Below are 25,274 nucleotides of genomic sequence, written 5' to 3' on the forward strand. Positions count from 1 at the left end.
CCTCGCCCACACCCGCCCAGCAAACCCCTCGCCCTCACACGCCCTCACACGCCCAGCAAACCCCCTCGCCCTCACCCGCCCAGCAAACCCCTCGCCCACACCCGCCCAGCAAACCCCTCGCCCACACCCGCCCAGCAAACCCCTCGCCCTCACCCGACCAGCAAACCCCTCGCCCACACACGCCCAGCAAACCCCTCGCCCTCACCCGCCCAGCAAACCCCTCGCCCTCACACGCCCAGCAAACCCCTCTCCCTCACCCGGCCAGCAAACCCCTCTCCCTCACCCGGCCAGCAAACCCCTCGCCCTCACACGGCCAGCAAACCCCTCGCCCTCACCCGGCCAGCAAACCCCTCGCCCTCACCCGCCCAGCAAACCCCTCGCCCTCACCCGGCCAGCAAACCCCTCGCCCTCACCCGGCCAGCAAACCCCTCGCCCTCACACGGCCAGCAAACCCCTCGCCCTCACACGGCCAGCAAACCCCTCGCCCTCACACGACCAGCAAACCCCTCGCCCACACCCGACCAGCAAACCCCTCGCCCACACACGACCAGCAAACCCCTCGCCCACACACGACCAGCAAACCCCTCGCCCTCACACGCCCAGCAAACCCCTCGCCCTCACACGACCAGCAAACCCCTCGCCCACACCCGGCCAGCAAACCCCTCGCCCTCACACGACCAGCAAACCCCTCGCCCACACCCGACCAGCAAACACCTCGCCCTCACACAACGCCATACAGTTGAAACCGGGATTTATCCGTGAAGAACACACTTCTCCAGGGTACCAGTGGCCATCGAAGGTGAGCATTTGCTGCACACTGAAGTCGGTTACGACGCCAAACTGTAGTCAGGTCAAGATCCTGGTGAGGATTATGAGTATGCAGATGAGCTTCTCTGAGACGGTTTCTCAGCCCCCAACATAGGCCAACAGTATGACAGTAGCCTAGCACCAAACCCACAGTTTCATCAGCTGTCCGGGTGGCTGGTCTCAGACGATCCCACAGGTGAAGAAGCCGGATGTGGGGGCCCTGTGCTGGCTTGGTTACATGTTGTGAGGCCAGTTGGACATACGGCCAAATTCTCTAAAACGACATTGGAGGAGGCTTATGGTACATTCAATTCTCTGGAAACAGCTCTGGTGGACATTTCTACAGTCAGCATGCCAATTGCAGGCACTCTCAAAACTTGAGACATCTGTGGCATTGTGCTGTGTGACAAAACTGCACATTTTAGAGTGGCCTTTTATTGTCCTCAGCACAAGGTGCACCTGTGTAATGATCATGCTGTTTAATCAGCTTCTTGATATGCCACAGCTGTCAGGTGGATGGATTATCTTGACAAAGGAGAAATTCTCACTTACAGGGATGTAAACAAATGTGTGCACAAACATTGGAGAGAAATAAGCTTTTTCTTTTATGAGTATGGACCATTTCTGGGATATTTTATTTCAGCTCGTGAAACCAACACATTACATGTTGTGTTAATATTTTTTTTTTGTTCAGTGTATTTCCAGTATCCAGCCAGTGAGGAGGACTGGACGTAGAGGGTCAGTACAGTGATGCTAACCAGAGCCGGGGAGTCTGCCTGTTCTGAGACGCATGTGCCAGCTGATCACCAGCAGCTGCTGACCTCAATCAACCCGGGGCACATATCAGTAGACCACACAGAGAGCAGGAATGTGTTGATAAGCTGTGTATGTGTGTCTGTCTTCTCTCCCTTTCACTGATTTGAAGTGAAGACCAAAAGGATGCAATGAGAAACGATAGGCCCTATGTGGCGATTAAAAAAGGAGGGTATATAACCTGCAGTCTCCACCCTTACAAAGGGAGATTCATTCAAATGGTGAAATTGAATCGATCATAGGATGGTAGATGCAGGCTATTCACCAAGAGACGGTAGGCCCCTGTCTTGGCTATTGATAGCGCTTTCTTCCACGCCTCGGAGTCGTCACAAAAGTCAGGGCGATAGATTTATGATGAGTCTTGATTTATTGAAGGGTGAGCTGCTAGCAAGTCTAGGGTTGCCAGCAGCCAGGCAGATCTATAATAATTATACTGTAGATGGGAGATCCAGTAGACCTATAGTGCGTGCCTGGTAATCCCCGTGCTATGACTCACTGTGTACTGTAAGGCAGTGCTTATTCACATCCTTGAATGAGTCAGTCTTCTATAATACAGCAACATAGCCTACAGTTAGAGAAATCAACCTGCTTGACTTTGGGTTGCCTTCCACATCCAGTGGACTGATAACCTTTCCTATGAGTCCTATGTACATATTACCTCAAATTACCTCCACTAACTGGTGCTCCCCGCACATTGACTCTGTACCGTAACACCCTGTATATAGCCTCCACATTGACTCGGTACCGGTACCCCCTGTATATAGCCTCCACAATGACTCTGTTCCGGTACCCCCTGTATATAGCCTCCACATTGACTCGGTACCGGTACCCCCTGTATATAGCCTCCACAATGACTCTGTTCCGGTACCCCCCTGTATATAGCCTCCACATTGACTCTGTACCGGTACCCCCTGTATATAGCCTCCACAATTACTCTGTACCGGTACCCCCCTGTATATAGCCTCCACATTGACTCTGTACCGGTACCCCCTGTATATAGCCTCCACATTGACTCTGTACCGGTACCCTCTGTATATAGCCTCCACATTGACTCTGTACCGGTACCCCATGTATATAGCCTCCACATTGACTCTGTACCGGTACCCCCTGTATATAGCCTCCACATTGACTCTGTACCGGTACCCCCTGTATATAGCCTCCACATTGACTCGGTACCGGTACCCCCTGTATATAGCCTCCACATTGACTCTGTACCGGTAGCCCCCTGTATATAGCCTCCACATTTACTCTGTACCGGTACCCCTGTATATAGCCTCCACATTGACTCTGTCCCGGTACCCCCTGTATATAGCCTCCACATTGACTCTGTACCGGTACCCTCTGTATATAGCCTCCACATTGACTCTGTACCGGTACCCCCTGTATATAGCCTCCACATTGCCTCTGTACCGGTACCCCCTGTATATAGCCTCCACATTGACTCGGTACCGGTACCCCCTGTATATAGTCTCCACATTGACTCTGTACCGGTACCCTCTGTATATAGCCTCCACATTGACTCTGTACCGGTACCCCCTGTATATAGCCTCCACATTGACTCTGTACCGTAACACCCTGTATATAGCCTCCACATTGACTCTGTACCGTAACACCCTGTATATAGCCTACACATTGACTCTGTATCGGTACCCCCTGTATATAGCCTCCACATTGACTCTGTACCGTAACACCCTGTATATAGCCTCCACATTGACTCTGTACCGTAACACCCTGTATATAGCCTCCACATTGACGCTGTACCGTAACACCCTGTATATAGCCTCCACATTGACTCTGTACCGTAACACCCTGTATATAGCCTCCACATTGACTCTGTACCGTAACACCCTGTATATAGCCTCCACATTGACTCTGTACCGGTACCCCCCTGTATATAGCCTCCACATTGACTCTGTACCGGTACCCCCTGTATATAGCCTCCACATTGACTCTGTACCGGTACCCCCTGTATATAGCCTCCACATTGACTCTGTACCGGTACCCCCTGTATATAGCCTCCACATTGACTCTGTACCGTAACACCCTGTATATAGCCTCCACATTGACTCTGTACCGTAACACCCTGTATATAGCCTCCACATTGACTCTGTACCGGTACCCCCTGTATATAGCCTCCACATTGACTCTGTACCGGTACCCCCTTGTATATAGCCTCCACATTGACTCTGTACCGGTACCCCCTGTATATAGCCTCCACATTGACTCTGTACCGGTACCCCCTGTATATAGCCTCCACATTGACTCTGTACCGGTACCCCCTGTATATAGCCTCCACATTGACTCTGTACCGGTACCCCCCTGTATATAGCCTCCACATTGACTCTGTACCGGTACCCCCTGTATATAGCCTCGCTATTGTTATTTTACTGCTGCCGTTTAATTATTTGTTACTTTTATTTTAATTTTTTTTACATAACACTTATTTTTCTTAAAACTGCATTGTTGGTTAAGGGCTTGTAAGTAATCATTTCACTGTAAGGTCTACACCTGTTGTATTTGGGCGCATGTGACAAATAAAATGTGATTGGATTTGATGGTGGTAAATACCTAGGTACACTAGGCAGAGCCTGTCAGCCCGTCAGTTTGTAAAAACATGAGATAGAATATTGGCAGTGCTCCAGCAGTAGGCGACATCAGGCAGGAAATACTACACCAGGTAGCAGGAAGTGAAGAGCAAAGGCTCATTAACCCCATTAAGAATAGGTTAGTCGATTTACTAGCTACTGTTTACTTGGACTGATTCAACCTGGGCTGGGGAGGCTGACTACAGCGTGTCATAATATCAACAGCCAATAAAGGCTAAAAGCTTGCCTGATCTGATGTAGTCTAGCTTAGTGGTTTTACTAGCTAATGTTGACCTGGACTGACACTGGTTGCCAGGGGAAGCACACCTACAGTAAAGTGTGAGAGACTGATGTAGTCTAGCTTAGTGGTTTTACTAGCTAATGTTGACCTGGACTGACACTGGTTGCCAGGGGAAGCACACCTACAGTAAAGTGTGAGAGACTGATGTAGTCTAGCTTAGTGGTTTTACTAGCTAATGTTGACCTGGACTGACACTGGTTGCCAGGGGAAGCACACCTACAGTAAAGTGTGAGAGACTGATGTAGTCTAGCTTAGTGGTTTTACTAGCTAATGTTGACCTGGACTGACACTGGTTGCCAGGGGAAGCACACCTACAGTAAAGTGTGAGAGACTGATGTAGTCTAGCTTAGTGGTTTTACTAGCTAATGTTGACCTGGACTGACACTGGTTGCCAGGGGAAGCACACCTACAGTAAAGTGTGAGAGACTGATGTAGTCTAGCTTAGTGGTTTTACTAGCTAATGTTGACCTGGACTGACACTGGTTGCCAGGGGAAGCACACCTACAGTAAAGTGTGAGAGACTGATGTAGTCTAGCTAGAACTTAGTAACTCCTTTAAAGGTTAAACTTGTGGTTTTACCTAGACTACTGTACTGAGCTGGCTGGGAAAGCTGTCTACAGTGACTGCCACTGGCTGGGCTTATGCATACTAGTATAGTTAGCAAGGTTACAGTGTAAGGTGAGATCAACAACCAATAATTACTAGCTACTGCATCTTGCCTATGCCGTTCGGCCATCGCTCATCCATATATTTATATGTACATATTCTTAATCATTCCTTTACACTTGTGTGTGTATAAGGTAGTTGTTGTGAAGTTGTTAGATTACTTGTTAGATATTACTGCACGGTCGGAACTAGAAGCACAAGCATTTCACTACACTCGCATTAACATCTGCTAACCATGTGTATGTGACCAATAACATTTGATTTGATTTACCTGGGCTGAACCGACCTGGGCTGAACCGACCTGGGCTGAACCGACCTGGGCTGAACCGACCTGGGCTGAACTGACCAGGGCTGAACCGACCAGGGCTGAACCGACCTGGGCTAGCTACAGTCATTGTGTGATCAACATACAAATGTTTAGCTAGACTCAACTAGGCTGGCCTGGGTGAGAGGTCAATGTGAGGTCAAATCAACCCCCAACATAGGCTAACAGTATGACAGTAGCCTAGCACTAACCTGTGAGAGCTTTCCTTTAGCCATGAGATAACACAAGGTACCATGGGTGGGTGTTACATTTGTAATGAGTTAAGCTTTTATTTTTATAAATAATTTAAAAATGTCACTTCATTGGAGCCTGGGTGCACCGTACCGTGAAGATGAAACATTTCACTCCTCTATACCTTTGTGCTGAATAGTAACAGAATCAGCTAAAGGAGAGTAGTGGAAAGGAAAGAGACAGAGAGCGAGAGAGAGACAGAGACAAAGAGCGACAGAGACAAAGAGCGACAGAGACAAAGAGCGACAGAGACAAAGAGCGAGACAGAGAGAGAGCGAGCGAGACAGAGAGAGCGAGCGAGACAGAGAGAGAGAGCGAGCGAGACAGAGAGAGAGAGCGAGCGAGACAGAGAGCGAGCGAGACAGAGAGAGCGAGCGAGACAGAGCGAGCGAGACAGAGAGAGAGAGAGCGAGCGAGACAGAGACAGAGAGAGCGAGCGAGACAGAGAGAGCAAGCGAGACAGAGAGAGAGCAAGCGAGACAGAGAGAGAGCGAGCGAGACAGAGAGACAGACAGAGAGAGAGAAAGCGAGCGAGACAGAGAGAGAGAGAAAGCGAGCGAGACAGAGAAAGCGAGCGAGACAGAGAGAAAGCGGCGAAAGCGAGACAGAAAGCGAGCGAGACAGAAAGCGGCGAGACAGAAAGCGAGCGAGACAGAAAGCGAGCGAGACAGAGAAAGCGAGCGGAGACAGAGCGAGCGAGACAGAGAGAGAAAGCGAGCGAGACAGAGAGAGAAAGCGAGCGAGAGACAGAGAAAGCGAGCGAGACAGAGAGAGAGCGAGCGAGACAGAGAGAAAGCGAGCGAGACAGAGAGACAGACAGAGAGCCAGACAGAGAGACAGACAGAGAGACAGACAGAGAGACAGACAGAGAGACAGACAGAGAGCGAGCGAGAGACAGACAGACAGAGAGCGAGCGAGAGACAGACAGAGAGAGAGAGCGAGCGACAGAGCGAGAGAGCGAGCAACAGAGCGAGAGCGCGAGCGACAGACAGAGCGAGCGAGCGACAGACAGAGAGAGCGACAGACAGAGAGAGCGAGCGACAGACAGACAGACAGACAGACAGAGAGCGAGCGAGCGAGAGACAGACAGACAGAGAGCGAGCAAGAGACAGACAGAGAGAGAGAGCGAGCGAGAGACAGACAGACAGAGAGAGCGAGCGAGCGACAGACAGACAGAGAGCGAGCGAGACAGAGAGAGACAGAGAGCGAGCGAGAGACAGACAGACAGACAGACAGACAGAGAGCGAGCGAGAGACAGACAGAGACAGAGAGCGAGCGACAGACAGAGCGAGAGCGAGCGACAGACAGACAGAGAGCGAGCGACAGACAGACAGAGAGCGACAGACAGACAGAGAGCGAGCGACAGACAGAGAAAGCGAGCGAGAGACAGACAGAGAAAGCGAGCGAGCGAGAGACAGACGGAGAGCGAGAGACAGACAGACGGAGAGCGAGAGACAGACAGACGGAGGGCGAGCGAGCGAGACAGAGAGAGACAGAGAGCGAGCGAGAGACAGACAGACAGACAGACAGACAGACAGACAGAGAGCGAGCGAGAGACAGACAGAGACAGAGAGCGAGCGACAGACAGAGCGAGAGCGAGCGACAGACAGACAGAGAGCGAGCGACAGACAGACAGAAAGCGGCGACAGACAGACAGAAAGCGACAGACAGACAGAAAGCGAGCGACAGACAGAAAGCGGCGAGAGACAGACAGAAAGCGGCGAGCGAGACAGACGGAGAGCGAGAGACAGACAGACGGAGAAGCGAGAGACAGACAGACGGAGAAGCGAGCGGCGACAGACAGACGGAGAGAAAGCGAGCGACAGAGCGGAGAAGCGAGCGAGAGACAGACAGAAAGCGGCGAGCGAAGACGAACAGACAGAAAGCGAAAAAGCGAGAGACAGACAGAAAGCGAGCGAGAGACAGACAGAAAGCGGCGAGAGACAGACAGAAAGCGGCGAGAGACAGACAGAGAAAGCGAGAGACACACAGAGAAAGCGAGAGACAGAAAGCGGCGACAGACAGACAGAAGCGGCGACAGACAGACGAAAGCGGCGACAGACAGACAGAAAGCGAAAGCGACAGACAGACAGAGAAAGCGAGCGAAAGACAGACAGACGGAGAAGCGGCGAGAGACAGACAGAAAGCGGCGAGCGAGAGACAGACAGAAAAAGCGAAGCGGCGAGAGACAGACAGAAAGCGGCGGCGACAGACGAGAGAAAGCGGCGACAGACAGAAAGAGAAAGCGGCGACAAGAGAGAAAGCGGCGACAGACAGAAAGTGGCGACAGTCAGACAGAAAGCGAGCGACAGACAGACAGAAAGCGGCGACAGACAGACAGAAAGCGGCGACAGACAGAAAGCGAGCAAAGCGACAAAGAGGCGAGACAGAGCGAAAGCGGCGACAGACGAGTGAAAGCGAGCGGCGACAGACAGAAGTGAAAGCGGCGACAGACAGAAAGCGGCGACAGACAGACAGACAGAGAAGCGGCGACAGACAGACAGAAAGCGACAGACAGACAGAGAAAGCGAGAGACAGACAGAGAGAAAGCGAAGACAGACGAGAGAGACAGACAGAGAGAGAAGCGGCGACAAACAGGCGGAGAAGCGAGAGACAGACAGAGCGGAGAGCGAAGACAGAAGCGGAAAGCGAGCGGCGACAGGCGGAAGCGGCGAAAACGGAAAGCGGCGGCGACAAACGGGAAAGCGGCGGCGACAGACGGAAAGCGGCGACAAAGGGAGAAAGCGGGCGACAAACGGAAAGCGAGCGGCGACAGGCGGAAAGCGAAGCGGCGAAAACGGAAAGAAGCGGCGACAGACGGAGAAAGCGAAGCGACAAACCGGAGAAGCGGCGGCGACAAACGGAAGCGAGGGGACAGAGCGGAAGGCGGCGACAAACGGAGAAGCGGCGACAGAGCGGAGAAGCGGCGACAGACGAAAAGCGGCGACGAACAGAAGCGGCGACAGACAGAAAGCGGCGAGCGACAGACAGACAGAAAGCGGCGGCGACAGACAGACAGAAAGCGGCGGCGACAGACAGAAAGCGAGCGAGAGAGAACAGAAAGCGGCGAGGAGAAGAAAGCGGCGGCGAGACAGACAGAGAAAGGGAAGCGCGAGACAGACAGAAAGCGAGCGGCGAGAGACGAACCGAAAGCGGCGGCGAGAGACGAACGAAAGCGAGCGGCGACAGACAGACAGAGAGAAGCGGCGACAGACAGAGGAAGCGGCGACAGACAGACGAACAGAGAAAGCGGCGACAGACGGACGGACCGAAAGCGGCGACAAACAGACAGAAAGCGGCGACAGACAGACAGAAAGCGGCGACAGACAGAGAGCGGCGACAACAAGTGAAAGCGGCGGCGACAGACAAGTGAAGCGGCGACAGACAGAGGCGACAGACAGACGAGGCGACAGACAGACAGAAGGCGAAGACAGACAGAGAGAGAGCGAGAGACAGACAGAGAGAGACACGAGACAGACAAAAGAGAAGCGGCGACAGACAGAGAAAGCGGCGACAGACAAGAAAGCGGCGGCGACAGACGGAAAGCGGCGGCGACAGACAAAGCGGCGGCGAGAGACAGAACGAAAGGAAGCGGCGAAGACAGACGAAAGCGAGCGGCGAGAGACAGACAGAGAAAGCGAGCGGCGACAGAAAGAAGCGGCGACAGACAGAGGAAAGCGGCGACAGACAGACGGACAGAAGCGGCGACAGACAGACGAACAGACAGAAAGCGGGACAGACAGACGAAGGCGGCGACAGACGAAGGCGAGCGGCGAAGAACAAGTGAAGCGGCGACGGACAGACGAGGGCGGCGACAGGCAAGCGAGCGGCGACAGACAGAAGGCGACAGACAGACAGAAAGCGACAGACAGACAGAGAGAAGCGAAGACAGACAGAGAGAGAGCGAGAGACAGACAGAAGAGACAGACAGAGAGACAGACAGAAGAGAGAAGCGGCGACAGACAAAAGCGAGCGGCGACAGACAGAAAGCGGCGGCGACAGACAAGCGAAGCGGCGAGAGACAGACAGAAAGCGGCGGCGAAGACAGACAGAAAGCGGCGGCGAAGACGAGACAGAAAGGGCGGCGAGACAGACGAAAGCGGCGGCGAAGACAGACCGAAAGCGGCGGCGAGAAACAGACGAAAGCGGCGAGCGAGAGACGAGACAGAAAGCGGCGGCGAGAGAAGACAGAAAGCGAAAGCGGCGACAGACAAGAAAGCGGCGACGCGACGAAAGCGAAAAGAGAAAGCGGCGGCGACAGACGGAAGGCGGCGGCGACAGGCGAGAGAAGGCGGCGAGAGACAGACAGAAGGCGAGAGACAGACAGAAAGCGGCGAGAGACGAGACAGAGAAAGCGGCGAGGACAACAGAAAGAAGCGAGCGAAGACAGACAGAAAGCGAAAGCGGCGAGAGACAGGCGGAAGCGAAAGCGGCGGCGACAAACGGGAAAGCGAGCGGCGACGAACAAACAGAAAGCGGCGACAGACAGACAGAAGCGGCGACAGACAGAACGAAAGGAGCGACGAACAGACGAACAGAAAGCGGCGAGCGGCGCAGAAGAGAGCGAAGACAAGACGCGGCGACAGACGGACAGAAGCGGCGCGAAGACGAACGAAAGCGGCGGCGAGAGACGAACAGAAAGCGGCGGCGAGACAGACAGAAAGAAGCGGCGGCGACAGACGAAGGCGGCGACAGACAGAAAGCGAAGCGGCGACGGACGAACAGAAAGCGGCGAAAGCGACAGACAAACAGAAAGTGAGCGGCGACAGACAGAAAGTGAAGCGAGAGACAGACAGAAAGCGGCGGCGACGACGAAAGCGAGCGGCGAGAGAAGACAGAAACGAAGGCGGGAGACAGAAGAAAGGAAGCGGCGAGAGACGAACAGAAAGCGGCGGCGAGAGACAACAAAGGCGAAAGCGGCGACAGACAGACAGAGAAAGCGGCGACAGAGAACGAAAGCGGCGGAACAGACGAACAGAAAGCGGCGACAACAGACGGACAGAAGGCGGCGACGACAGACGAAGGCGGCGAAGGAGAAAGCGGCGACAGACAGAAAGCGGCGACAGACAGAGCGAAGCGGCGACGGACAGAGCGAAAGCGGCGACAGACAGACAGAAAGCGGCGACAGACAGAGAAGCGACAAACAGACAGAGAGAAGGCGAGAGACAAACAGAGAAAGGCGAGAGACAGAAAGAGGCGGAGACAGACAGAGAGACAGACAGAGAGAGACAACAGGAAAGCGGCGACAGAAGAAAGCGGCGGCGACAGACGAAAGCGGCGGCGACAGACAGAAAGCGAAGCGGCGACACAAAGCGAGCGGCGAAGACAGACGAAAGGGAAGCGGCGAGAGACAGACAAAAGCGGCGGCGAGAGACGAGACAGAAAGCGAAGCGGCGACAGACAGAAAGCGGCGACAGACGGACAGAAAGCGGCGACAGACAGACGAACAGAAAGCGGCGACAGACGACAGACAGAGAAAGCGGCGACAGACAGACGAAGCGGCGACAGACAGAAAGCGGCGGCGACAGACAGAAAGCGGCGGCGACAGAAAAGAAGCGGCGGCGACGGACAGAAAGCGAAAGCGGCGACAGAGAAGCGAAGACGACGAAGGCGACAGACAGACAGAGAAGAAGCGAGAGACAGACAGAGAAGAGCGAGAGACAGACAGAAAGCGGCGAAGCGAGAGACGGACGAAAGCGAAGCGGCGACAGACAGAAAGCGGGAAAGCGAAGCGGGAGACAGACAGAAAGCGGCGGCGAGAGACGAACAGAAGCGAGCGGCGACAGACAGACAGAAGGAAAGCGAAAGCGGCGACGAGACGAGACAGAAGCGGCGAGCGACAGACGGAAAGCGAAAGGCGCGGCGACAAACGGAAGAAAGCGGCGAAGACGAAGCGAAGGCGAAGACAGACAGAAGGCGGCGAAGACGAGACGAAGAAAGCGGCGAAGACAGAAGAAAGCGGCGAGACGAGCGACGAAAGCGAAGCGGCGGCGACAAAGCGACAGACGAAAGCGGCGGCGACAGACGAACAGAAGGCGGCGACAGACAGACAGAAGCGGCGACAGACGAGACAGAAAGCGGCGGCGAGCGGCGAAGACAAAGCGAAGACGAAAGGCGAGAGACAGACAGACAGAAAGCGGCGAGAGACGAAGAAAGCGAGCGGCGAGAGACAGACAGAAAGCGGCGGCGAGACAGACAAAGGAAAGCGGCGAAGACAAAGCGCGAAGACAGACAGAAGAAAGCGACGCGGCGTGGAAGCGAGACAAATAAAGCGCGAGAGACAAGCGCGAAAGCGACAAGCGGGAAGACAGAGCGAGGCGACGAGAAAAGAAAACAAAGAGAAGGAAGCAAAAGAGAGACAAGCGAAGCGAGAGACAAGCGGCGAAGACAGACAGAAAGCGGCGAGAGACAGACAGACAGAGAAGCGAGCGAGAGACAGACGGACAGACAGAGAAGCGGCGAGAGACAGACGGACAGAAAGCGGCGAGAGACGAACAGACAGACAGAGAAGCGGCGACGAACAGACAGAAGCGAGCGGCGAGACAGACAGAAGAAAGCGGCGACAGACAGAAGAAAGCGGCGAGAGACAAACAGAGAAAGCGGCGAGAGACAGAGTGAAAGCGGCGGCGAGAGACAAGTAAGCGGCGAGCGAGACAAGCGGCGGCGAAGACAAGCGGCGAAGACAAAGCGGCGAGAGACAAGCGAAGCGGCGAAGAGACGAGACAAGCGAGAGCAGGCGAAGACGAAGAGCAAACGAGAGCGAAGAGAGCGAAGACAGAGCGAGCGAGAGAAAGAGAGCGAAAGAGAGAGAGAGAGCAAGAGAGAGAGAGAGACAGAGCGAGCGAGAGACAGAGCGAGCGAGAGACAGAGCGAGCGAGAGACAGAGCGAGCGAGAGACAGAGCGAGCGAGAGACAAGTCTGACCACACTGTGTTGGAATGCAGTGTCTTTTCCTTTTCAGAACTCTTCAAATCAAACTCAGATCGAGGTGAAGCAGCTTGACATCTCCTCAATTCAACATCGTCCTGAATGGAGAAGCAAACATCCTTTCTACCTTCACTGTGTGTGTGAGAGAGGGTCGAACGTGTGTGAGAGGGTGAACGTGTGTGAGAGGGTGAACGTGTGTGAGAGGGTGAACGTGTGTGAGAGGGTCGAACGTGTGTGAGAGGGTGAACGTGTGTGAGAGGGTGAACGTGTGTGAGAGGGTCGAACGTGTGTGAGAGGGTGAACGTGTGTGAGAGAGGGTCGAACGTGTGTGAGAGGGTGAACGTGTGTGAGAGGGTGAACGTGTGTGAGAGGGTGAACGTGTGTAGAGAGGGTGAACGTGTGTGAGAGGGTGAACGTGTGTGAGAGAGGGTGGAACGTGTGTGAGAGGGTGAACGTGTGTGAGAGGGTGAACGTGTGTGAGAGGGTGAACGTGTGTGAGAGGGTGAACGTGTGTGAGAGGGTGAACGTGTGTGAGAGAGGGTGAACGTGTGTGAGAGGGTGAACGTGTGTGAGAGAGGGTCGAACGTGTGTGAGAGGGTGAACGTGTGTGAGAGGGTGAACGTGTGTGAGAGGGTGAACGTGTGTGAGAGGGTGAACGTGTGTGAGAGGGTGAACATGTGTGAGAGGGTGAACGTGTGTGAGAGGGTGAACGTGTGTGAGAGAGGGTGAACGTGTGTGAGAGGGTGAACGTGTGTGAGAGAGGGTGAACGTGTGTGAGAGGGTGAACGTGTGTGAGAGAGGGTGAACGTGTGTGAGAGGGTGAACGTGTGTGAGAGGGTGAACGTGTGTGAGAGGGTGAACGTGTGTGAGAGAGGGTGAACGTGTGTGAGAGGGTGAACGTGTGTGAGAGGGTGAACGTGTGTGAGAGGGTGAACGTGTGTGAGAGAGGGTGAACGTGTGTGAGAGAGGGTGAACGTGTGTGAGAGGGTGAACGTGTGTGAGAGGGTGAACGTGTGTGAGAGGGTGAACGTGTGTGTTCTTCTCCAGCAGGTAGAGACTCAGTCAGCAGAAAATAAAGAGACTGGAAACCTTGAAATAAACCATTAAGACTCCTCCAATTTCAATCTACCGGTCTGCTAAATCAAGAAATATCCAACTCGTTGATCCAACTAGTTTTAAATAAGTGTACACCAGGGTACCAACTGAGCATCACAAAATGATCTAAAATAGACATTGCACACAACCAATCAAGGCTATAATGCCTAACAACGCATATTAGAGCTTGCATAGATTTAGCCTACTAACTGTGAACCGTTAAGCTAACATTATAAAGCTTTTGAAACCATCATATAAAGGGCCAATCATGATCCAATCTCTCGTGACTGGAGGTCAACAGAAAAATGTAGACAAAAATGCAGACAATAACCTATAGTACAATGGATGGATCTGCTTGTTGGATCTGTTCAAATCAAAATGTATTGGTCACATACACATACTTAAATCAAACTTTATTGATTTGTCACACATGCGCTGAATACAACAAGTGCTTTATTCGGGCACATTTAGCAGATGTTATTGCGGGTGTAGTGAAATGCTTGTGTTCCTAGCTCCAACAGTGCAGTAGTGTGTAACAATTCAATCTGTCGATCCACAAACAGTGCATTTTAAAAGGCCCATGTAACAAATCAAGTCACCAGACATGAGCCTAGATCAACAGATGAACTTACTGTAGGGAATAATAAATAGCATTTCCTCTCCTAAGGATCCATCATGCACCATACAACTCTGATTCAGAAGTTAAATGTGGAAGACACATTTCAGTAGAAGGCATTCAGTTGTACAACTGACTAGGTATCCCCCTTTCCCTTGCCCTATTAGACATTTCCTGCCATTTGTTTACTCTCCCTTGTATAGGCTATGAAACACACACACACACACACACACACACACACACACACACACACACACACAACATGACCAAAGGTATGTGGACACCTGCTCGTCTAACATCTCATTCCAAAATCGTGGGCATTAATATGGAGTTGGTCCCCCCCCCTTTGCTGCTATAACAGCCTCCAATCTTCTGGGAAGACTTTCCACTAGATGTTGGAACATTGCTGAGGGGACTTGCTGCCATTCAGCCACAAGAGCATTAGTGAGGTCAGGCACTGACGTTGGATGATTAGGCCTGGCTCACAGTCGGCTTTCCAATTCATCCCAATGGTGTTCGATGGGGTTGAGGTCAGGGCTCTGAGCAGGCCAGTCAAGTTCTTCCACACCAATCTCGACAAACCATTTCTGTATGGACCTCGCTTTGTGCATGGGGGCATTGTCATGCTGGAACAGGAAAGGGCCTTCCCCAAACTGTTGCCACAAAGTTGGAAGCACAGAATCATCTAGAATGTAATTGTATGCTGTAACATTAAGATTTCCCTTCACTGGAACTAAGGGGCCTAACCCGAACCATGAAAAACTGCCCCAGACCATTATTCCTCCTCCACCAAACTTTACAGTTGGCACTATGCATTCGGGCAGGTAGCGTTCTCCTGGCATCCGCCAAACCCAAATTAGTTCGTTGGACTGCCAGATGGTGAAGCGTGATTCATCACTCCAGAGAACAATGTCAGCGAGCTTTACAACACTCCAGCCGACGCTTGGCTTGCGCATAGTGATCTTAGGCTTGTGTGCGGCTGCTTGGCCATGGAAACACATGTCATTAAGCTCCCGATAAACAGTTATTGTGCTGACGTTGCTTCCAGAGGCAGTTTAGAACTCAGTAGTGTGTTGCAACCGAGGAAAGACAATTTTTACACGCTACGTGCTTCAGCACTCAGCGGTCACATTCTGTGAGCATGTGTGGCCTACCACTTTGTGGCTGAGCCATTGTTGCTCTTAGACGTTTCCACTTCACAATAACAGCACTTACAGTTGACTGGGGCAGCTCTAGCAGGGCAGAAATTTGACAGACTCATTTGTTGGAAAGGTAGCATCCTATGACGGTGCCACGTTGAAAGTCACTGAGTCCTTCAGTACGGTTCATTCTACTGCAAATGTTTGTCTATACTTAAGGACAAACATACTTAGTCATATTGAGATGATAATGAAATGAATAAACCAGCCTATTTTGGAGACATTGCTAATCCAATGCTCCCCAGTCTCTATTCCTGCTGTGAAGGTCAACCGTTGTTTATTTATTTATGAGAAATTAAACATGACAACTCCATTACTGTGGTTGAAGGGCTTAGACAAAAATACAAACAAAATCATTCTGCAACTGTAAGTACCAACACTTTTGCTGAGGGGGGCTAACAAAAGTCACCAAGGTTATGCACTAAAATGTTATTGATGGTAAAACACAGAATGGAATAAAATGATTTTTTACTTTTGAAATGTGTATAATGTCGGCTATTCTTTTGGTTTTCAGTGCTTTATCACCAGTTCAATCTCAAATAATCTAAGCAAAAGCATAGGATGACAAGTTCATGGTTGCTTTCCATATTGGTGGTTCATTCTGCTTGTGTGACAAAGAGCAATAAATACAGGTGTCATTACCATGTTACCTATACACATGCCACACCTCCAAAAGGTCATTTCTGTGTGGCGGCACATAATAGCTTACAAATAATGATGACATTTAACTAAAATGTGTATTGTATGTGAATTCTTCCTGTGTGATCATTTATAAGGCAAGGCTGGCAAAAAGGAAACGACGGTGAGTCACAGGCGATGATGTATGACCCTGAAGTTGATATCAGGAAAAGGGGTGGAGAATAGCACAGTACTAAGCAGTAAGAAAACCCTTCAAGTTCACACCAAACCAAAGTCAAAAAGGTCACAGTCACAAGTCCAGCCTCGCCTCTTGTCCTCAGGGTAACCAAGCAGAATAGCGGTCTGTCCTCAATGTAACCTAACTAGCTATCTGATAACGTTACCGTGGCTCCAAGACAAAAAGACAGGTAGCTATCTGGTCGGTGGTGGCTACCGACGACATGGACATCTAACTTACATTCAACAGGTCGGTGGTGGAGGTAACTAGACTTAACTTGCCATATAGAAAAGATCCCTGAACAAACATCACCAGTTCATAGTGATTTAAACAGCTGGCTGTGTGTAATTTAAGCCAGTTTGTTAACGTTAGCTAACCTGTCCTTACCGACGAGGCTATATTTACTAGTTTATTCGTTTATGTAGCTACAATGCCACTTACCAACTCAGTATCTGTATACAAACGTAGCACGCTAAAACACGACATAGGTAAAGTTGTTATTTTCATTCGTTGCGGTCTGAAATATGCAGCCAGACGGATAGCTACTCTATATTAGCTAGCAACCGCAATTCATTAGCGTTACCGTTAACTCGAAACCAGCTGACATGAACAACAACACCGACAGTATGAATCCGAGTGAGACAGGTGTTTGACTCCGGGGGTAAGACCTGCCACACACACACACACTGCTGGAACTGAGTAAAGAACCATAATTCAAGCACCATGCATTATGAGAGGTGTCTTTTCCACACACAGTTAACAGCTAGCGGGAGCTACCTTCGGTAATAAGGAACCGGGGTCGCCGACATTTTGTTACTGCCGGTGAAGCAAGCTGTCCTGGCTATAAAACGGCAACACTTCGTCTCCTAGCGTCACTTTTCAACACGCCATGCCAAGTGTTTTGATCTCCTCGACCGTTGGTTATTAATCAACATGAAAATGTCGTTATGCTTAGCCTAGCCAGGTAACGTTAGCTATTTTAGTAAGCTAGCTAGCGAGATAAACGAGTGGTGGTAGTAGTGTGTATGCTCTCGCTAATCGCAGTCCACAGCGGGACTACACACACTGGCTTTTCTCTCTCTAGCTAAAACATATCACATGAAATCCATATGTATTCACCTTATTCGGTGTACTGGTCCTTACAATGTATGGGTGAAATCCTTTTAGGGAAAATAATGAATAAATCGTTTGGCGTGGCTCCAAAGCAGCCGCACTGCAATGGCAGGCACTGGTTGCCTTCCCCTCTCTACCAGTCCGGTTTTCTTCACAACAGCACGGTGACAGGTCCTGCTTGGGTGGAGTAGCTACGTAAAAAGCATCACGCGTCATTCCACTGTAAAGGTTACAGGGTCGAGAACCCATGCCTCAGCATAATTATCGAGCATTGAGGTCAAATTTAATATGATTTCCAGTGCAATCATTAGACTATATTTCAAAGCTGAACATTAAAACCTGCAATATGACATAATGTCCTGATGACTTTATAAGGCAAAAGTGTGTGTGTGTGTGTGTGTGTGTGTGAGTGTGTGTGTATATAGCTAACATTGCCCTTGATCATGACACTCAGTGCCAATACATTACACATAAGAGTAATTAGACCAAGGCGTCTTCTGTATGGGGGAGTTTTGTTAAGAGCTCTGATGCTTCGTCTAAACATCAGCACACATTGCTTGCGGTATGGTTTTGGAAGCATAAGGCCCTTATATTTCATATCAGCGATTAAATTATTTTCAAGAAACAAAAGGTTAAATTGATACACCTTTTTTTTTTTATAGGGCTAGAGTTGTCTCCATTTAGACATTCTTGAAATAGAGATTAAGATCTTTATTGGTCAATTGCACACAAAGTACAACCGAAATTTGACTTCAGCTTTTAACCTGACCCCTCTGAAAGAATATGGTGCTTTCAAGACAGCTGGGAACTCTGTAAAAACTAGGTCGAATCATGACGTCAGTGATATTCAGGTTGGAAAGTCAGAGTTATATGCCATATGCCGCGTTCAAGACAACTGGGGAACTCGGCATAGCTCGAAATAGCTCCGACTGGGGAGAAATCGTTTTGGATGGTCATCCAACTAAGGAATTCCAAGTTGAGAACTCTGTCCTCTTTCTAGAGCTCTGACTTGAAGATCGCTGGTGTCATGATTCTACCTCGTTTTTTTTTCAGAGTTCCCAGTTGTCTTGAAAGCCCCACTAGAAGGATGCCAGAGGTTCCGACTTGGAATTCAATACAAACAATTTTCCCAGTCGCCTCCCAGTTGTCTTGAAGTTGGAGATTTCCAAGTTCCCAGTTGTTATAAAAGCAGCAACACATACAGGTAACTGCTAAAGAAGTATCTTAATCGGGCGTTGAGCCACCACGAGCCGCCAGAACAGCTTCAATGCGCATTGGTATAGATTCTACAAGTGTCTGGAACTTTATTGGAGGGATGCAACAGCATTCTTCCACAAGAAAATCCATAATTTTGTGTTTTGTTGATAGTGATAGAAAACGCTCAGGCACCACTCTTAGGCACCACTCTAGAATCTCCCATCAGTGTTCAATTGGGTTGAGATCTGATGACTGCGACACACCCTTTAAACCCCCTATCCTCCTTTGAGATCCCTCTTTCAAAGTCACTGAGATCTCTTCTAGCCATGGTAGCCAAAATAATGGGCAACTGGGCATTTTTTATACATGATCCTAAGCACGATGTGATGTTAATTGCTTAATTAAATCATGAAGCACACCTATGTGGAAGTGCCTGTTTTCAATATACTTTGTATCCCTCATTTACTCAAGTATTTCCGTTATTTTGGGCATTGCCACACTGGGCGCCAGGGGAGCTGTAGTTGTGGAGGGTTAAGTGCCTTGATCAAAGCAAATGGCATCTAGGATTTGATACCAGCAACCCTCTGATTGCCAGTTCACTTCCCACCGGACTTTTCCCATTGGACCTGGGATTCGAACTGGCAATGCTCCGGTCGCTGGCTCGCCTCTATAACCGCTAGACTTCCCATGGAGCATCTCGAGATTTATTTAATCTTGTAATATTTTTAATAAATACATGTATAAATCACGGCGTACATAGAGCTGTGGCGGTCACGAAATGTTGTCAGCCGGTGATCGTCAAGCAAATACGGTAATTGAACGGTAATTAACATAAACAAATTTAGCAACTCATGGCTTCCACGCACAGCCTACAAGCCACTGATGCAGCCCTTTTGAAACATCTACATTTTCAAAAGTATAATAAATCCATGTAATATAGCTGACACCATCACAATAAATCCATTATTTATTTTACACAGGTCTAAAGAAACATGATGTGAAGGAAATGTACTCTATTTCAGAAGAACAGAACAGCATACTCTAAGTTGTCCTTATGTTAGGTCCTGATCTAGCTATGCCATATGGCTGTGGGCTACACTAGTTCATTTAGCAGACAAGATTTGCTTAGAATTCCATGGCATTATTTTATAGTATGAAGAACAAAATGTAACAAAGCTGAATAAAATAGAAAGGATATTTTCTCCAAATGATTTGAGGGAGTGCGCACATGCAGCTATTCTGTGTTGAGCGGTTAACAAAGAAACAGGTACTTATATTTGCTTAATTTAGAGTTATTAATGTAACTTTAGTTGTTTTACAAACATTGGACTATATGTTTTGATTTTTAGTACATTCTAAGGCTGCATGATGCGATGATGATGATTTGAAAAAAGTCGTATGAAAGGCATGAGCTCTGCTTTGTTTTTTGCGCAGGCTGTACACACTTCATCAGTCACTCATTCACAATTTGACAAGCACTTGATAATGCCTAGAATTACACGATGGCATCCCCTTTGTGTGGCCGTAATGCACCCGAAAAAAATCCATGCCTTTTGTGGCCGTTGTGCACTTCTCCCTGAGTACTGCGTGCTCCATCATGTGATCGGGTCTTTCTCACAGGCTACAAGTGAAGACAGACACATCTGGCACGCAACTGTGTCCTTATCCAATTCCGAGGTGCATATTCAAGATATTGGAAAAACAGTCCACATTTACTTTTCGTCAGCCAACAATATGAGTAGACCTAACGAATAGGAAAAGCACTAGCCTATGTCAATCTACTATCCCCAATAGTACAAAGGTCGGCAATAAACAAATATTCCAAACATAGTCTGGGACAGTTGTGGGATGTGATAGATTCCAAATGAATACAAACACTTTTTTTACGCAATGTGGCTGACGCAACAGATATAAACTTTTAGCTTAAAATGTTGATAGCCTAATAGTTTATTTCTTCACATTATAAGTGCAGCAATGCGCACATGATAGTAGACTAACGGTACGAATGTTCCATTAGTGGAAAACACCATTATCAAAAGTGACCGCAAATGCAATTATGCATTTTATGCTTTTATTATAAAAGCATTTTTACGGTGTAAAATTATCTTCCCCAAACTTGACACTCACGCACTGCTTATGTATGCAGTGCGTGATTTAAATTTGATTTGAGTTAGGCTCTACACCACTTTTTATATAGCGGATTAATGTGCTTAATTTTAAGAAGTTATTTGGCCACTGTAGTGATACAAACCTTATTAAAACATATAGGCCTATGGCATAGGCTACATGAGGTGTGCCTATGATTTGAAAAAGTCGCAAAAAAAAGCCATTGTTTCTTATGCTGGGCATCATTCACAAGTGATAATATATGATTTACAAGTGATAGGCTAATATTGTCACCCATTTAATCTTGTCTTTACATATACTAAATAATGTATGTGTGAAATTTGTTTTGATTTAGAATGGACCATTATCATTCACCTGTTTCAAAACGGGATCAGGGAAGAAATACATGTCATCTATGCACTTAAATAGCGAATGGAGGATGCTTTTCCCCGTGGTTTATCTTCATGTCAGCCAGGTAGGCTATACTCCTGTTGTAAATATAAGCAATGTGCTTAATATTAGGAAAGTTGAGAAATAAATATAGTAGGCCTAGCCTATAGAAAGCTGATCCAGCTATTTTTAGTGGAGGCCAACACTCTGTTTTCTTGCACAGCCCATTGAAATGTTGCGCAACAGGAACTCATGGGCTCTCATGAAGTGTTTGATCAGATTTTCGATTATATTTGCATTGATGTCAGAGTGATTAGAGGGACAATGGAGTGCTGAGTACCAGGCAGTTAGCAAGTTTGGTAGGCTACTTACGACAATCAGCAGCATCAGAGCTTGGAGAAGCCTAATTACCGTGACTAAACGGTCACGTGGAATTTGACTGCCTTCATGACTTGTGACCGCTGGTGTGGCGGTTATATGGTCACCACAATAGCCCTTGGCGTACAGTAATTGCATCATTCTATAAGCCAAACAAATATTTTGATTATGATTTATTGATTGCAGGCCAGAAAGGCTAGTCTTTGCTTGGCACGTGCCTTGTTGATTTAAACAAGTTTCTCTACACTTGTCAATGTGCTTCTCTTTAAATGCTGTTCCACCAATCCCTACGATTGCATGGATTTGCCATCAGTCAAGCCCACGGCAATAAAATAGGCAGGCCGATAGATGTTTATTACAGTACAGAACACTGCAAGGGAATGCTATATTTTACTGTAGTAGGGGGAGGTGGGGTCTGCTCTGCAGACAAGAAAGTGTTTAGTCTGCAATGGAACAGGCAGCCTGCTCTTACTCACTCAGTTTGATCAGAGAAGATGTGCAGGGAGAATAATGGCAAATAGACTACGGCTGTAAATGAACAGATTGTAAATCTGCATCATCAGTGTGTTCGTGCAAATTGTAACACAAACACCTACAGTATGCAGGTGCATGCACAAAAAGAACACCTTAGGGAGAATACATTTAAAAGCTGTATGCAACAAAAATCGACTAAAACCTTTTCATTTTGACATCCCAACAAATCAAGAATGAACCCTAGGCTATAGCGTAGCAATATTAGCTCCAATTTGCAATGAGCATTGAATACAGCGACAGAGTGATCACCTCTATCTGCTCCGTCTGGAAACGACCATATCTGTAATAACCCTAGATACGCCATCATCAGTCCACTTACTGTATGTTGGATCATGCGTGCAGATTGTAACCCCAACACCTACTGTAGGCTGTGTTGTAGGTGTACAACATCAGATTGTAACACCTACAGTAGGCTGTGCTGCAGGTGTACAACATCAGATTGTAACGCCTACTGTAGGCTGTGTTGCAGGTGTACAACATCAGATTGTAACACCTACTGTAGGCTGTGTTGCAGGTGTACAACATCAGATTGTAACACCTACAGTAGGCTGTGTTGCAGGTGAACAACATCAGATTTGACCAAGAGAAAAGATGAAATGCTGTAGATGTTATAACAGAAATCATTTTCAATTCATTTTGACGACCCACCAAACCATTAGCAAAAATAGCTTAATTTCCATATCAATCAATCAATCAAATGTATTTATAAAGCCCTTTTTACATCAGCAGATGTCACAAAGTGCTATACGGAAACCCAGCCTAAAACCCCAAACAGTAAGCAATGCAGATGTAGAAGCACGGTGTTAAATAGAGTACAGAGATACAGAGTGATCGTCTCCGTTAAGCTTGTATTCCTAACACTGTATCTGCAGAAATGTTAACATCAATTATTGTCTAGGTAGGCCTCTGTGCAGAGAAAATAATGTGGCGCTGCATATCCCCAGATACCCAGTAGCCTAATCCAGGTTTTACTGCGTGCACTATATTCACACATTAGCGCCTGCACTTTTGTCAAGTCAAGTATTCCACTAGGAATAGAAGTGCATTAAAGTGTCATGTCATGGGGGCTGCTATAAATATCTTCTCGATAGTCAAATATTTACTAGTGGGAAAAGTACGCAGCATAAAAGAAGGTGCTGAATGTTTGTGGTGTTCTGAATGATATATTTCTGATTTTATTCATGACAGTAAATATAGGTTTGACCCAGTCCTCCGTGCGCTCTTCCTGTTGTCGTCTAAGTCCCAAATGGCAGCCTGATCAAAAGGAATGCACTATGTAGGGAATTAGTGTGCCATTTGGCGATGTAGCCTTTTGTCTCTACATGATTTAGTGCAGAGGTTTGGGCCCTCTGTAATTTAAGACCTTTCACTTGGCACTTGCAGGCTAATCTTCATTCGCTTATCTCACAGCAATAGGCTAGGGTGCAGTGTCTGTGTCAGTGTCTGTGTCTGTGTGATGGTTAAGGTGCATGTGGCACAATATTATGTTTTGGAAGAACTGGGACATTTTAAACAAATAATAACCTCCTATCGCTTCACTCTTCATGCGTTTATGTTAACTAGGGAAATCCTATTATTTCAACATGTTGTGATAGGTCATGAGACATGCTGCCTTGTACAATACATCGCATATTTGATGATGCACAACAACATGAAACAATAGTTTTATACACACTGCCTCAGTGCTGGACAGCATACAGTTGAAGTCGGAAATTTACATACACTTAGGTTGGAGTCATTAAAACTCATTTTTCAACCACTCCACAAATTTCTTGTTAACAAACTATAGTTTTGGCAAGTCGGATAGGACATCTACTTTGTGCATGACACAAGTCATTTTTTTCAACAATTGTTTATTAAAGAAAGATTATTTAACTTATAACTCACTGTATAACAATTCCAGTGGGTCAGACGTTTCCATACACTAAGTTGACTGTGCCTTTAAACAGCTTGGAAAATTTCAGAATATGATGTCATGGCTTTAGAAGCTTCTGATTGGCTAATTGACATAATTTCAGTCAATTGGAGGTGTACCTGTGGATGTATTTCAAGGCCTACTTTCGAACTAAGAACTCAGAAAAAAAAATGTAGACCTCCACAAGTCTGGTTCATCCTTGGGAGCAATTTCCAAACACCTGAAGGTACCACGTACATCTGTATAAACAATAGTACGCAAGTATAAACACCATGGGACCACGCAGCTGTCATACCGCTCAGGAAGGAGGCGCATTCTGTCTCCTAGAGATGAACGTACTTTGGTGCGAAAAGTGCAAATCAACCCCAGAACAACAGCAAAGGACCTTGTGAAGATGCTGGAGTAAACAGGTACAAAAGTATCTATATCCACAGTAAAACAAGTCCAATATCGACATAACCTGAAAGGCTGATCAGCAAGGAAGAAGCCACTGCTCCAAAACCGCCATTAAAAAAGCCAGACTACGGTTTGCAACTACACATGGGGACAAAGATCATACTTTTTGGAGAAATGTCCACTAGTCTGATGAAACAAAAATTGAACTGTTTGGCCATAATGACCATCGTTATGTTTGGAGGAAAAAGGGGGATGCTTGCAAGCTGAAGAACACCATCCCAACCGTGAAGCACGGGAGTGGCAGCATCATGTTGTGGGGGTGCTTTGCTGCAGGAGGGTCTGATGCACTTCACAAAATAGATGGCATCATTAGCAAGGAAAATGATGTGGATATATTGAAGCAACATCTCAAGACATCAGTCAGGAAGTTAAAGCTTGGTCGCAAATGGGTCTTCCAAATGGACAATGACCCCAAGCATACTTCCAAAGTTGTGGCAAAATGGCTTAAGGACAACAAAGTCAAGGTATTGGAGTGGCCATCACAAAGCCCTGACCTCAAACTTATAGACAATTTGTGGGCAGAAGTGAAAAAGCGTGTGCGAGCAAGGAGGCCTACACACCTGACTCAGTTACACCAGCTCTGTCAGGAGGACTGGGTCAGTATTCACCCAACTTATTGTGGGAAGCTTGTGGTAGGCTACCTGAAACGTTTGACCCAAGTTAAACAATTTAAAGGCAATGCTACCAAATACTAATTGAGTGTGTGTAAACTTCTGACCTACTGGGAATGTTATGAAAGAAATAAAAGCTGAAATAAATCATTCT

General features: G+C 48.2%; 1 protein-coding gene across 10 annotated transcripts in view; it reads right to left on the reverse strand.

The window, feature by feature from the left end:
• The window catches only part of LOC106584727 (tight junction protein ZO-1), a 174,627-nt gene that overhangs the window by 100,311 nt on the left and 49,042 nt on the right, over positions 1 to 25,274 (reverse strand). For 2 of the 10 annotated variants that reach the window (XM_045706362.1, XM_045706365.1), the window contains exon 1: positions 17,540 to 17,702. The exons of 7 other annotated variants lie outside the window; for them this stretch is intronic. The gene's annotated coding sequence lies outside the window, so the exon portion shown is untranslated. Of the gene's footprint in view, positions 1 to 17,539; positions 17,703 to 25,274 lie in introns of those variants that run through there. One more of the 10 variants, XM_045706364.1, reaches the window with a different exon arrangement.

The sequence above is a fragment of the Salmo salar genome, chromosome ssa23 (assembly GCF_905237065.1).
Source record: "Salmo salar chromosome ssa23, Ssal_v3.1, whole genome shotgun sequence".
NCBI lineage: Eukaryota > Metazoa > Chordata > Actinopteri > Salmoniformes > Salmonidae > Salmo > Salmo salar.